Source organism: Armigeres subalbatus, chromosome 3 (genome assembly GCF_024139115.2).
Source record: "Armigeres subalbatus isolate Guangzhou_Male chromosome 3, GZ_Asu_2, whole genome shotgun sequence".
Classification (NCBI taxonomy): domain Eukaryota; kingdom Metazoa; phylum Arthropoda; class Insecta; order Diptera; family Culicidae; genus Armigeres; species Armigeres subalbatus.
Genome location: NC_085141.1, coordinates 164506908 through 164521272, shown reverse-complemented (window position 1 = coordinate 164521272; position 14365 = coordinate 164506908). Strand labels below are relative to the sequence as shown.

The 14365-nt window shown below is 37.7% G+C and overlaps 3 long non-coding RNA genes and 1 pseudogene across 4 annotated transcripts; 3 read left to right on the top strand and 1 right to left on the bottom strand.

The window, feature by feature from the left end:
• Positions 1 to 3911: 3911 nt before the first annotated feature.
• Positions 3912 to 4960, top strand: LOC134223249 (uncharacterized). The gene is made up of 2 exons (XR_009982494.1): positions 3912 to 4646; positions 4778 to 4960. It is a non-coding gene; the product is annotated as an uncharacterized LOC134223249 (long non-coding RNA).
• Positions 4961 to 6777: 1817 nt separating this feature from the next.
• LOC134226801 (uncharacterized) lies at positions 6778 to 7397 on the top strand. The gene is made up of 3 exons (XR_009983560.1): positions 6778 to 6920; positions 7013 to 7121; positions 7197 to 7397. It is a non-coding gene; the product is annotated as an uncharacterized LOC134226801 (long non-coding RNA).
• A 1762-nt stretch (positions 7398 to 9159) lies between these two features.
• Positions 9160 to 10695, bottom strand: LOC134221245 (uncharacterized). 2 transcript variants are annotated; one of them, XR_009982283.1, is made up of 5 exons: positions 10602 to 10695; positions 10061 to 10520; positions 9687 to 9996; positions 9494 to 9627; positions 9160 to 9405 (listed from the first exon to the last, which is right to left on the bottom strand). It is a non-coding gene; the product is annotated as an uncharacterized LOC134221245 (long non-coding RNA). The 2 variants fall into 2 exon arrangements; XR_009982284.1 differs by having other exon boundaries at positions 10061 to 10502.
• Positions 10696 to 11696: 1001 nt separating this feature from the next.
• On the top strand, positions 11697 to 12983 carry LOC134225967 (ubiquitin-like protein 7; annotated as a pseudogene).
• Positions 12984 to 14365: the final 1382 nt, after the last annotated feature.

The window sequence follows — 14365 nt, the reverse complement described above, 5'->3', positions numbered from 1 at the left end:
TTTGCAGCAAGACACAGTCATCAAGGACTTTTACTCCCAGGTAACCATTAAGCACTTTAATAAGCCTTATTTAAACCATATAACAACATTTCAGTGCCTAAAAGCTTTATATATAATTTTCAAGTGCTAATTAGCAGTATATAAACTTCAAGCTGTAAAAGAAGCCGTATATCGGTATACAACGCTCCGATATAAGCCCTGTGGATTCAAGCCGAATAAGGGAATTATTATTACCAATTTAGAGCTACTATCTGTGACGTTTGGGTAGAATCAATAACAATAGCACCTAGAATTTTATAACCTGTCTCTTTTACTCGCATTCTAAATATATATATATTATCTTTATTAATGAGGTTTTCGGCCCTTGACCGGTTCACCTCATACATTGGAAATATTATTTTGTCAATCTGTCGTGTATGATAATGATAATAATATCTGCATCACATTGCATGAAGAATGCCAGTCTGCCAGATTAATATTTCATGATCAGTGAATTTATTCTACGGCAGCTAGGTATTTATTAATATTCACCTGAAAGATACTTTTCAGATGGGTTTCTTGAATGTAAAAAAATTCAGTCTATAAATAACTGCAGATTGTATCATTTTCAATGCTTCTCGCCCTCGATACAGAGGCAGATGACATCCTTCTGCTTTTTATCCCTTCCCAACAATACATCCAAACAGATCCGTGGTGGATCAGATGGTAAACTATGCGACCAACCTAAATCAAAAGCAACAAACACCAGTTCAAGTTCAAGTCCAGAGTTAAATTTAATTGGCAAAAAAATCATTGAATCACCAAAGGGAAGAAAAGAGAAAAAACACATTAAAATGTAAATAAATATTTTCCATTTCATTTTTTTTTCGTTCCGTTCCAACTCGTCTAAAAATTTTGACATTTTGGCATGGGCGTGGAAAAATTGAGGGGGGCAAGCACTATATCGGCCAAATAATTCGCCAAAAGCGGCTTTTGAGCAGCACTGATGCATAATTTAAGTCTTATTAGCACTGTTAGCAGGTTTTTAATGCGACTATAGAACCGAAAAAATGTCGATTTTAACGGCTTAATGGTTACTTGGGCTGGCATAAAAATGTTTACGTCGTCGGCATAAATCAACACTATCGCGTTGGTCATAAATGACGGGCGTTTATTCATGACCATGACCAATTTACCCAAAGCTAAGTTTAATTTATCCAAAGCGGACCTTGATCAACTCAAAATTGAGAATATTGAATTTACTCAAAATTGGGTTATTGGGCTGAGCAACCCCGATGAGGTGTTTGCATCTTGCTCTAGTTTTGACAACAATCATACAAAGAAAGGGGAAACTACCCAATTTTGGGTAATTTTTTTCTGCGATATTCTCAACAGTGCGTACACGCAAAAAAATGTTGCGGTCGAAACTACCATTCCGAGGGTTAATTTAAGAATACGCACCGACGATTTTCAGCAGACAACAAACCCGTTTGATTTTACCATGCGCGCAGTAAAAATCAACTGTGGTCCTGGTGGAATGTTGTTACATGAACTGAATCAGTGGTGAATTTGTCCGAATGCATGGTTAATTTAACTGAAAATTTGTGGTTGTTTTAAAAACATGGCGTAGTCTACAAAATAGTAATTGTTACCATGGAATTTTTTTCTGTGTATATTGAACTCAAAGTTTGGCTTGATTTTTCGCTCCGTGTATACACTGAAATCAATGTTGCAGTGATTTTATCTATGAAAAAGAATTTAAAATTACTATTTTCCTATGTTGTTGCAATAAACAAATAAGCTATTGAAATAACAACACTGTTGTTTATTATTATCATGCGCATGTTTAAAATAAGGATGATCCATATAGGCTCTTTGTGTATCAACAATCTACGAACGACACTGCCGTATATCCAGCACGCAGAAAAATATATTGTAGAAACAACAATAATCTGGATCAAATTCAACAATAAATATTGTTAACTCAGGGCTAATAATATTTATCGTTTGATTCAATCCATAATATTGTTGTTTTTACAATCAAAGCGTTTCATGTTTTGATCTACATTATTGTAGAATCAACAATATTATTGTTGATATAATCATTCGTGCATTATTGTTTCAATGATATATACAGATCAATTCAACAATACAATATTGTTGAAATAATAATGCATTCCATTTGAGAATGTGTTTTTATTTTCTTTTTCATTTTCAATGTGAATAGATAAAAACAAGATAATGGAAAATTCACATGGGTACTTTATTTCATCGTACTATGCTCGGTACTATGCATGTTTATAATAAGAGAATTGCACAAAACTGCACCGGTTTTCAATTTACCGCAGTTCCAACCGGCATGGAACATGATCTTTCCGGCTAACTCTATTGGTTTTCTTCATGATGGGTAACGTACTGTAGTTCTGCGAAGAAACAATATATTTTCAAACGATTTCAATTGATTTTTACTATCCATACATACGTGTCTTTGGTGTTAAACGAAATGCCTCCTTGCCGCATCAGCACTAGATTGTTTCCACGTCTCTACTCCCGTCGTTTTTTTAAATTAATTAATATACCCAAGTAACCATGAAGCTATATATACTTGTAAAAAATACAGCCCTAAAAGCTGACTTAAAGTGGAAAAGGGCACTTATAAGACCGAATTAGTGGTTCATTACTTCCACATGTTGAAATAAAGCATAAGTAATGCATCGCTGCATTCGTAATGCTGATTTAGAATATCGTTGTCTGACAGCTGATAAATAAATGCAACATCACATCGTTAAAACTGATTTAATGCAATTAGCATTTAGAATGCCGGTTTATGATTGATATATGTGCAATATTGTAATGCTTGGTGTTACTTGGGTAATCCACTGTGAAACTAACGAGAGAACTAAATTTTAAATCGTGGGCTTGACTTTTTGTTACACATAAAAAAACACACACTGATTGATATTCAAGCACGTTTAGAACAAAAAGAAATATTGTTGAAATTAAAATAATATTGTTTTTTCAATCAGAGATTATTGTAGGAACAACAATCAAATTCTTTTGATTCAACAATAAAGCGATTATTGAAATCAATAATATTTACCTTTAGTTTAATCATACCAAATTTCGCTGCGTGAGGGCGAATGAAAGAGACAGCAAAGCATGCGATGCTACTCTGTCTAATGCGCGTTGTTTAGTAAAGCTTGACTTCCACCACTAGGTTCGCTACACAGAAAAAACAAACGTTGTTTCATCAAATAGAATGCACTTTGTGTTTAAAAAGTGCATTTTTTTCTTTAAAATAAAAGTAAAATATTTTACAGTGACAGTGATCTACTTGTTCTGAAAGTCATTCTCTCCGATCCAGATTGTAAATTTAAAAGTTCTTCTTTTCAATACAACAATTGTAGAACTGTCAAATCGGTGCACCAAACACTTACTTCTTTTGACATCGCAGGGACATTGGTATAATAAGTGGCAAGAACCTTTTTTTTTTATTCTTAATATTTTTAGTAGCAACATATGCTGGGAATAATCTGAAGTATTAAGCATTTTGTTTCAATGAGCTTATGAAAAATTCGACAAAATAAGGCATTAATAAACATAAATAAACAAATATATATGAAAAAATCAGCAAACGGAAATGCTATTTTAAAATATTTCAGTTCGTTCAAATTACACATGTAAAGCATTTGCGTGACATATTTATTTTGAACTGTTACGATTTGCTTCACTGGCAAAGTCAGGATTGGTCACGGCTTGACATTAATTCTACCTTGACCAACAAATCTAAAAGTTTTGGATTTAATTTTATCAATAATGGTTCATTAATTAAAATTATTAATTTTTCATTTAAATATTATTTATTTTTGATTTAGTTATTTTGGTTTTTGGTCTTTAGCACATTCCCATAGTTCGGACGGAACAGCATTTTTTTTCTCTGCGGTTTTGTTATGATTTCGCATCCTTCGATTTGCTTCGATTGTGATAAAAGAAATCTCATCGCGATCGCGAGTGCGTTCAACCGTTGCTACCCGCGAAAAAAGTGGAAGCCGCTATATTGCAAATTGGTCACTAGGCCGATCGTCCCTGTGAACAAGTGTTCTTGAACCGTTTCTGGGAGCAGTACGTACAACAGGAACGAATAAATCGCTTGTTGGTCGGCGTAGATGGCATAAAAGATCAACCTTTTTCCTGTCCCAGATTGGCGCAGACGAGCTGCAAAGGACCGAGGGCCGCCATGAACAACCCGCAGGTGAAACGTTACGCATTTGAAGTGGGACTGGATACGATCGATAAATATATGGTCTATGCGGAAAGTCCAGTGTCGATTAACAAACTCCGTAGGATGTTTTGGATGTGCCCAAATTGGCCTCTTGACGATGCGCTGGTCCTCTGGAGGAAAGGGTTTTCCTTTGTCAGTACAGCATACGAAACCTTCGGTGGATTTTAGTTTTATCGAAACAAGCGAAGATGGAAATAGAGTGATCATCCGACGTTCAAATGAAGCTCCGTAGGATGTTTTGGATGTGCTCATATTGCCCTCTTGACGATGCGCTTTAGGAACGAGCATCAGCAGCAAATGCAGTTGGTCTACTTCGTTCGTAGTTGTTTCCAGCATCCTTGAGCCAATTGTTTTGGCTAAATTGAACGAATGTCGCTGAATATAGGTAAGTCTTTTCATAAGAATGGATTTCAAGGAATTAAGCAGTAATGAATACTAGCTAATTCAATTAAAAGTTGTTCAATGAAAAATCCAGAAAAAATGATAGCTAGAATGAATTTCCTTTCTTTTTTATAGCTAACCGACAGGATGATTATTCTGCAATGCCAACAGATTGCTACGATGCACACCATCACCATGGCCACCGGCTGGATCCTGGGCTGAACTAGAAAAAAGGCCACCGTGCTGCTAGAGGTGCTGCTGCTTGCATCTTCGGTGTAGAAAAAATCCAAAAATAATGCAATAAAAAGTATAAGTTTATCATTGCGATTTGTTTATTTGCTTTTAAAATGGAGGGATAAAGGGTACGAGTCTTTTCTGAATGACAGTTCGACAATTTAGTTTTGAATGTTCAAACTTTTAATTTTAGAGCGACATGTCACTTTTGAACCATGGTTGTTGCAAAAGTTGACGTACTTTTATTTTGAACCTATGCAACTCTCTACGAAAAAGAACCAACGCAACTTTTTAAAATTACCAATGGTTTTTTTAATTTTATTAATGATTTTTCTTTCTGTGTAGTGTTCCAAAATTATGGAAGGGTCACATTCTATGGCTAAGATGTCTATACACGCAGTTAAAAAGACGCAGGTGTGCATCGAAAAAAAAGCGTTAACGCAGCGTCACCGCGCCGATGCACACCTGCGTTATTTTAACGCTGTGTGCACGCTGCGTTGAAAATACGCTACGTGGACATTGAGCCTAAGAACTCATTTTGGTTACTTACCGATTTTGTTGCAATGAACGGAGTATTCCGATCCCTGCCGAAAGATATTTATATATTCGTTTACGCGGATGATATTGTGCTCATAGCTGTTGGAAAGCATCCGGTGGCAATTAGACGAAAACTACAGGCAGCAGTTAATGCTGTTAAGAAGTGGGCAGATTCAGTCGGCTTTAAATTATCTGCCGAAAAAAGCGCCAGGTCTCATATATGTTCCAATAATCACCGTCCTCCAAAAAAAGCCGTTACGGTTCACGGTATTCCCATACCTTTCAAAAAATCACTACGAATCCTCGGGGTACGAGCAGATCGCCAACTTTCTTTTAACCCTCACTGCGATGACGTGAGACAGGAGTGCCGTACAAGGCTGAATTTGTTAAAAGTCCTTTCCGGAAAACATTCTACAAACAACCGCAATACGCTCTTAAAAGTTTCCCGGGCAATAATCGAGAGCAAACTCTTATACGGTTCCGAACTAACGTGTAAGTCTTCTGACAATATTAGTGTTAAACTTGCCCCTGTATATAACAAGGCCATAAGAATCGCATCTGGACTTCTACCCTCAACTCCAGCAGAAGCAGCATGTGTTGAAGCGGGTGCCATGCCCTTCTATTACGTACTAGTAACATCAATTGGAAGAAAAGCCGTAAGTTTCCTCGAGAAAACTCGAAAATGCCATACAGAAGTCTATATCCTCAGAGAGGCTAACAGACTTCTAAGAACGGTAGCCAATACATCACTCCCCCCAGTAGCCGAGATTCATTGGGCAGGAGCAAGAAGTTGGCGTTCTCCTCAGCCTAAATTAGACCTCTCAATCAAGAACAATTTCAAAGCAGGTGAAAACACTACAGTACTCCGATCTTCTTTTGCGCGTCTTCTTGCAACGAAATACCAAAACCACACTCAACGTTATTCAGATGGTTCTAAACTTCATGACTTAGTTGGCATTGGCGTCCCGCATACTGAAAAACCGTGTGGAATATATTCCAAACATTAAATTCAACTTAAGTCACATATTAACTTTTTATGTTAACTTTCGGATATGGCTGCACTTCAAATAGTTTTCAATATTGCACTATAGACAACAGTGAGGCTACATTATATCATTATGTCAATTTAACATATGTGGTTGCTTACCTGTGCTTTACAATCTACGTTTGCATGTTTTAGATATACGCACATTATACAAGTATTCATGAAAGATATCACACAAAATAACTTCACGATATATATTTCAAACATTGTTACTTATGATCCTGGTCATGGAAAATGTCACAAATACACTACAAGATTTTATGATTCTAACTTCAAACTATATTAAATGATAAAGTTATGCGGCACATGTGTGCGTACTGATATTTATTCTGTACTTTTTCACTTGTCATTTGCCAGTTTTGATTTCTGCTTCCTCAGTGTTATTAGTGAAAATGAGAAAAAAAAAGCCTAGCGTTACAACCTCGGTTGCAACCATAATAGCTCTGCACACGAATCTATCAGGTACGTCTCTTATAATTCTTCCATGATATCAATTTACAATCCTTTGATATCAATTGAAATTTTATGAATTTTAAGAAATCTTTCTTTCGCAGTGTTTTACAATGAACGAGAGTTCGCAGTTACGAACCTCGAAACGAAACAACCGGAGTGTTATTTTTTCTTCTTTCCCGGGACTCAAACAAGTTGTCCTTCATCAAAATGGTAGGTATATAACAAAGACAAAATCGAAGAAAAGTTGTATTGACATCAAATTTATTTTTCCGCACCCAAATCTAGTGCTGTTCGTTTAGAATTTTCACGAAGCTTCTCGATGCCCCTTACATCTCGGGAGTAAATAGCTATGTGAAAAATGCAACGAGCGGTATCATTGGAGATGCAGCCAGCCATGGTTTTGGCACTCACGCCACAATTGCCTTCATCCTGCATTTCTGTATGTTGAGCATGCATGAATTTACAAGCTTTACAATGCTGATAGAATCTCAGATTGAATAAAAATTATTCTTTAAAGAAACTGGTTTGTTTTTGTTTTGTGTTTTATTACGAAAGGAATTAAACAGGAAAAAAAAAATAAATCACAACAATATAGGTTGCAGTTATTCTCTTTTTCGTTTTGTACGTTCCAATTATAACTGAACTTTGCGATATAATGTTTCACGTGACAGAAATGGATTATAATCCAACCTTATAATATGGATTCCGTTTAAAATTTTGTTCGCGAAAATGTTCATTTTTTTATGGTGACCTAACTTAACAACCCCTTCCACATATGGTTATTTGTCCGATAACCATCTTCCAAATGGTCAAAACCATTCGTGAAAATGTGGGCTTACAGTTAAGACAAATGTTATATCAAATTGTTTAGGAGCAGTTGTAAATCGTTTGAAATGTTAAGATATGGAGTTCAAGAATAGTTTGTGTTTATGCGGGGTATCAGGCTCAAACCTCAACATATCACACCGTCTCAATAGCATATGCTCAGTATTCTCGGCAGAGGCCGCTGCATTGTTCCTAGCAGCATCCGAACATTCCGAAGATCCAATTGTAATATTCACTGATTCTGCCAGCGTAATACTTGCACTCAATTCGTCATCATCTCGCCACCCATGGATCCAAGCGACCCAATCGATACTCGACTCCAACAATAACATCACCTTCGTCTGGATACCGGGACACTGTAATATCTCGGGCAACGAACACGCTGACCAACTTGCATCTGTAGGAAGATCAAACAGAAATGTCTTAACAAACGAAGTTCCGGGAACTGATGCTAAAAAATGGATTACCCATACCGTACGTCTGGCGTGGTCACAGGCTTGGTACAATAAAAGACAGCCATTCATACGAAAAATCAAAGGAGAAACCTGCAAATGGGTTGACACGCCCATATCTAGGGAGCAGAAAATTCTATCAAGACTCCGCACCGGCCATACGAGATTATCGCATAACATGTCTGGGGATGGCGAATTCAAGAGAACATGCGAAAACTGCGGTATTCACAACTCTGTTGAACATTTTATATGCGAATGTCCAATATTTGACTACTTGCGAAAGCTCTACAACATTGGCTCCATAAGAGACGCCCTGAAGAACGATACCACCAGTGAGACCACCACACTATGTTTCCTGAAGGACGCAAATCTATTCAACGATATTTAAGAAACTGTGCTACCTGAAAGAACGCTGTATTACTTTTGTATAAATTGTATTATATATAATAATTGTAATATATCCAGGAGGCGTATTGTGCCTCCCTTATGTATTTATAAGAGGTGAACCAGTCTCCGGCTGAAAACCTCTTAAATAAAGCTATAATAATAATAATACTTACCGATTAATCAATTAACTATTTATTTCGGCTTCTGCAATGGTAAAGTCATAGTGAGGCTGATACTTGTTCTCGTGAAGATAGCAGATTTTTCTGTCTGTCTTTGTTTTTTGCTTTACACACTTAGTTCAGTCCACCCAAATATGGGTGAAGAGTACCTAAAATCGCCAAAAAGTGCACATACCTAGATTTGAGTGAATTGACCATTACCTAAATATGAGTAAACCAATGTTACCCATATGGTAGTTGAGAAAGTGGCGATTTATTGGTAAATTTTACCCATATTTGGGTGATCTTCTCGTCTTTATTTTTGAGACATTGCAAATGTTTTTCTTATAAAATAAATAAATAAGTTAATTTAAGTTTTATAGAAAAAATTATAGTTGAAATTTATTTGAATACCACCTAAAAATTAATTGCTTTTTCAAAATAATCTACGGTCTCGCCGCGGTGTCTGCCTCTCCCGGGGACTACGAGATTGACCCTATCGATCAATCAAATAAGGTCGATTCCATGCGATGAAAGTGCTGTTCCTCCCGAGGTTTCTCTGCTAGCAAGATATCCTAATTGCACCCTAAAGTTTTGATTCCTGATAACAGCATGTACCAGAACAGATTTCTGTAATTAGTATATGGTGGTAAACGCGGTGATGCGGGTGGCCTGTTAAAACACGAATGCATTAAAAAAAATGTTTCGAGGGAAAAGACGCACGGTGCCTTATATGCGGACATCATTTACCAATAGTTACCTGTAGTGGTCGCTGATGATTTGGTGAGCTTCCATGCCCCTGTTCCTGTTGGTCCGTTGGTCCGCTGCTTTTGGAGATTTTCAGGAGCACTCTAACCATGGTTCTGTACATGTTTGCACCACCTTGTCAACCAACTGTTGAAAAGATGAAATTGATAATACTTATTAAAAGAATAATAAATTATATTTATTACGATAATTGTTCATATAAAGCATTTCCGGAATAGTAGCATTGAATGCTTTTTTTCGGCCAAGTTTCAGGTTCCGTTTTCCATGGAATTACAATTGTTGAAGTGCGAATCAGGTCTTAAAATTTTCTCCAACCCCCTTATCACAACGGAATATCGATAATAATCCGGATTAAACGATGAAAGATATAACAGAAGCAGCAAGTCAAATGACTTGTAGAAGAAGCATTCTAGTACGAGGTTCATCAGCAGGAAATATTGGATCCATCGCAAGTCAGGCATCCTCCGACTGTCTTCTCAGGCCTGGATGTGCATGCTGCAGAAAATAAAACAAACAGGGTTGAGCACTTTCTTTTAAACAGTAACATAATCTTACTTACCGTTTGTATTCAACGACTCGGAAGCAATCCGTTTTAGCAATATGTATTAGTCTTTCCTGATTAACTTTGAAATTCGACCAGCTTTCCATAAGCTCTGGAAGCCTGCACGACAAGTCTGGAATCCGCTGATCGTGTCCCGAAACTGTCGTTTGTGCACGGAATCCGGAATTAGCTGTAGTGGCTCACACTATGAAGACGAAAAGCAATGGTTATCGCGGCGGGAGCGATGCCGTATAAAGATTTTCCTATTTGCGATTATGAAATGACCTTCAGATCAGACCAATATCCAATACCACAACGTACTACATAGTTGTACCCGATTTTCTCAGGAATTGGCAGGAATTAACGATTCTGGAGCGACAACCGATGATTCGGGAATTTTTTCAGGCTATCTGCTGTCCCACGAGGCCGATTGCAAACTTGCTGCTACTGGTGGTCAGAACTGTAAACAAGTAGATTACTATTTAGAAGATTTAACGCATGAAGGGCAGGTACAAGGCTAATATTAGCGAAATATAACAAATAACAACAATATAGTTACCTTATTTCACCAATTTTACAAATGGTATTTTTGTTTGCAACTGCTATCACGGTGAAAGAATGAAAACTATAGGGGGAAATTTATGAACTTGTTCAACAACGACACGGTGGCATTTGTTTATGTTTATTTTTTCAACCAAATGTGGGTAAATGCGATCACTCAAATATGGGTAAAGACGGTTTGTTTAGAATATCAGTAAATATTACTGATTTTTTAGGTAAATTTTACCAAAAATATAGGTAAAATGAAATTTACCCATTAGGCTTTCAGCGATCGTGTACGTACACGCACGTTTCACTCACACTTTTACTCGGTTTGTTTGCAACCACGAGCAGCTATCACGGCAAAATCAAATGGGATTGTTTGCAACCACGAACCTGCGTTCGTGTTGGTGAGAAATGTCGGCGAGACCCTAATATGTGCGTACACGGTTAGAAAAAAGTACCTAATATTAGGTACTTTTCATTCAAATCGGGGGTTCAGTGTGGGAACCCAAAATTAAGTAATTTTTTCTTGGAATTAAGTGAAATCTACTTAATATTACGCAAATATTTAATTTTAAATAGAAACTAACCAAAAGTGTAAATTGCACTCAACTTTGTAAACATGAGATTACTCAACGTTGGGTTCCCACACTTTAATGCCCTTGTTGAGTGGTTTTGTCTTCATTTATGACAACAAAGGGAAGAGGAAGGAGATGCAAGAGAAAAAAGTACTAAAATTAGGTACTTTTTCTAACTGTAGAACAAGTACCCATAAATAGGTGAACCAAACTGCGTGTATGGCAAGTTTTAAGGTTTGACTGCAATTATTTTTTTTCGTGTGGGTTTTTGCCGTTTTTGCGGTTTTCACAAACAACCGTGTAGACACGGCCCATAATGGACCGACTTTTTGGTAGTTTTGGGTTTTCGTGTATAACCGATGCGATGCGCGATTGACAGTTGTGACAGACGGTTTTTGTTTTGTTTTCTTGCAACATATTTGACAAGTCATTTCTAATTTTGCTCCGTGGAACTGCTGAAAATAGGCAGACTATTCACAAACTGAGTTTTCTATAAATCGTTTAGTAAATTGCACAAACGTTATCATAGAAAAATGCCGTTTGTTTATCTTGTATCCATTTGCGTTCAAATCGTATAAAAAAATCAAGGTGGATAATTTTGATTTGGACAACAAAACGGGTCAACTACGCGAAGAGGCCAACAAGGCAATCAGTGATTTTGCTGGCGGAGATTTCGGTAAATTAATTTACTTGATATTATCAATAACTTTATAAAACCATGTTTGTTATTTACCCCTATAGATTTAATTTATTGCGGGATTTGCTGAGGAGAAGATGTTCTGAAAGACAAAGGAGTGAAAAGTGGCTCTATGATTCATCTCATTCAAAGGAAATCGGAATCCAATTCCACAAGAAATTCAGTTTTACGGAAGCTGATGTCCAAGAAACATTGGGATTGTGGCGAACGATTCGTCAACTTTCAAAAGTTCGACATCCAGAATTTATGAAGAATGCCTTGGATGCAAATCCTGCCATTCGGAAAGATCTGTGGGCGCTCTCCATTCTCGGATCCCATTCTGTTGTCATCTATGCAACAACCAGAGACAATTCGTCGTAGCTGAAAAGCATTATATTCTAATAGAAGCATCGCGCTCAATTGTCCAGCTGCTCAACTCGAAAATGATATCGAAATCTACAACATTCTCTCCCACTATTGAAAGCGCTCTGGACGACGCTCTTTCGGATTCTTCTTCGAGTGATGATATACATTCCCACTACATCACAGGGCACGTTCCGCGCGTCGCATTACTGCCGACCAGCTGGCTTCGGCGCTGGCTATTGCGGGTTCTTCATCATACAATTCTCTGTCAAACATTTCTCAGAGAGACGCCGATAATCGCGAGGGTAGCACCACCGATCAGGCTAATCAACCCTCCACATCCAGCAGCGCCCGGCGTCAAACGCATAACGTCATCCATGTTCTGAATGCCCTGTCGGACGTAATTAACACATCGACGCCAATCGAGCGCCAATTCAAACGATCCGGAACCGATGGATACTTCTTCGACACCTTTAACTGGGGCTGGCAGGGGTTTCGGGATTGCAGACAACGACGTTGGTGCCAGGCACAGTCGCAACATTCAACGTTGAGCGAGCCTCAGCCAATACAGGGCCGAGCTGGATCAAATGAGAGATGGGACTGACCGATACCGAGACAAATCTACAGGCGCTGATCGTGTGCAACGGAAACGTAGAAGCCGCCGTGAATCTGGTATTCAGCGGAATGGCAAATTAATTTATAATCATATTTTTTGCATTAATGCTTATGGCACACATGTCGTAATTAGTCGAATAAATATTGACTCACGTTCATCTTAAGACATGCAACTTCTTTTGATCGATAGAGAAACTACTCGAACACACAACGCTGGATAAACACGTTAGTGTGGAAAAAGATTTACCATAGTCACTTTGTCAGTTTTAGATAAATCCTACCCCAATATGACACTCAGTGAGGGGTCGATGTTCGGTGGATACATTCGTGTCTTCGATTTACCGTCAGAGACAAGTGATAGAATCTTATCAATGGCACTCGGACGATATGGGAAAGTGGAATGTTTAAGGACGAATATATTACGACGGTCTTCAGGATGTGTTTTCTTTGCCGGGCTGCGGGTCATCGGAAGGATTCTTGCCCACAATGACGCTCCGGAAATCGTAGGAAAGATCAGCCTAAAAACCAATTCCATCCGAGTTCATATGCTGGGGTTGAGTCTGGAGTTGTTCTAGTTGATCGTAACTCAGAATGCGCGGATAAGATCATTGAACAGTTGGTGGAAGATAACATTGTGGAACCAATGGATAACGCAGCTACGGAACACTTGGAGCCGATCAGAAGAGAAGGTCTTGAGAACGAAAGCAATGTGGAAAAAAGGAAATGAAGTGGAAGAAAGAGAAGATAATGAGGCAAAGCGGTTCCGACAGCCGGTTACTAACGGATTCGGAAATTATGAAGATGTGGAGATGCCGATCTTCAAACGATGAGGAACCACAAGCGAATCAACGAAGAGCCCTGTTTGCGTTTTAGAGGGAATTTCGAGTTATCGTCCTAGGAAGAAAATTCGTCGAAAATTAAATTTCTGATTTCAATGGAATAGTAGTTATACTATTTTAAAGACTTGCGCTCCGTGGAGTCTTTAATTCAACAAGTGAGCCTTATAAATAAACGATTGAAAAAAAGTATACAAGGTAATAGAACTTTTTTATTACTTAGCACAAAATACTTTCAATGAAGTATAGATATCTTCATCAAAGACTCCCTCTCTACTAAGAGTAAGTCCCTCTCTAAGAGTAAGTCACCATGCTACTACCAGCCATTCCTGTGTGGGTCAATAGCCTGTTGATGTATCATATAAACAAATAAATGCAGAATTTCTGAAGCTTTCTGAATAGTCTGATGGTACATTAAAATGTGGCTATACGTAAAGATAGGGTACATGAGGCTACAAAAGCTTTTTCACTGTCAAAACGCAAAATTTTCAAAAATTTCGATCACGTGGCTAAGAAAAATAATCCCAATTTTATGACTGTAAAAGTTGCCTAGGGAAGGTTTTAGTATGAGTATTAAGTAACTAATAACATAGAACTTATCACATGGTGCAGATATGTTCTACGCATTTTGGAATACAACTTTTCTACATTTTCCAAAGGGCGATTTTAAGCCTCTAATAACAATGAAACACATATATAGTTTATTTACTTT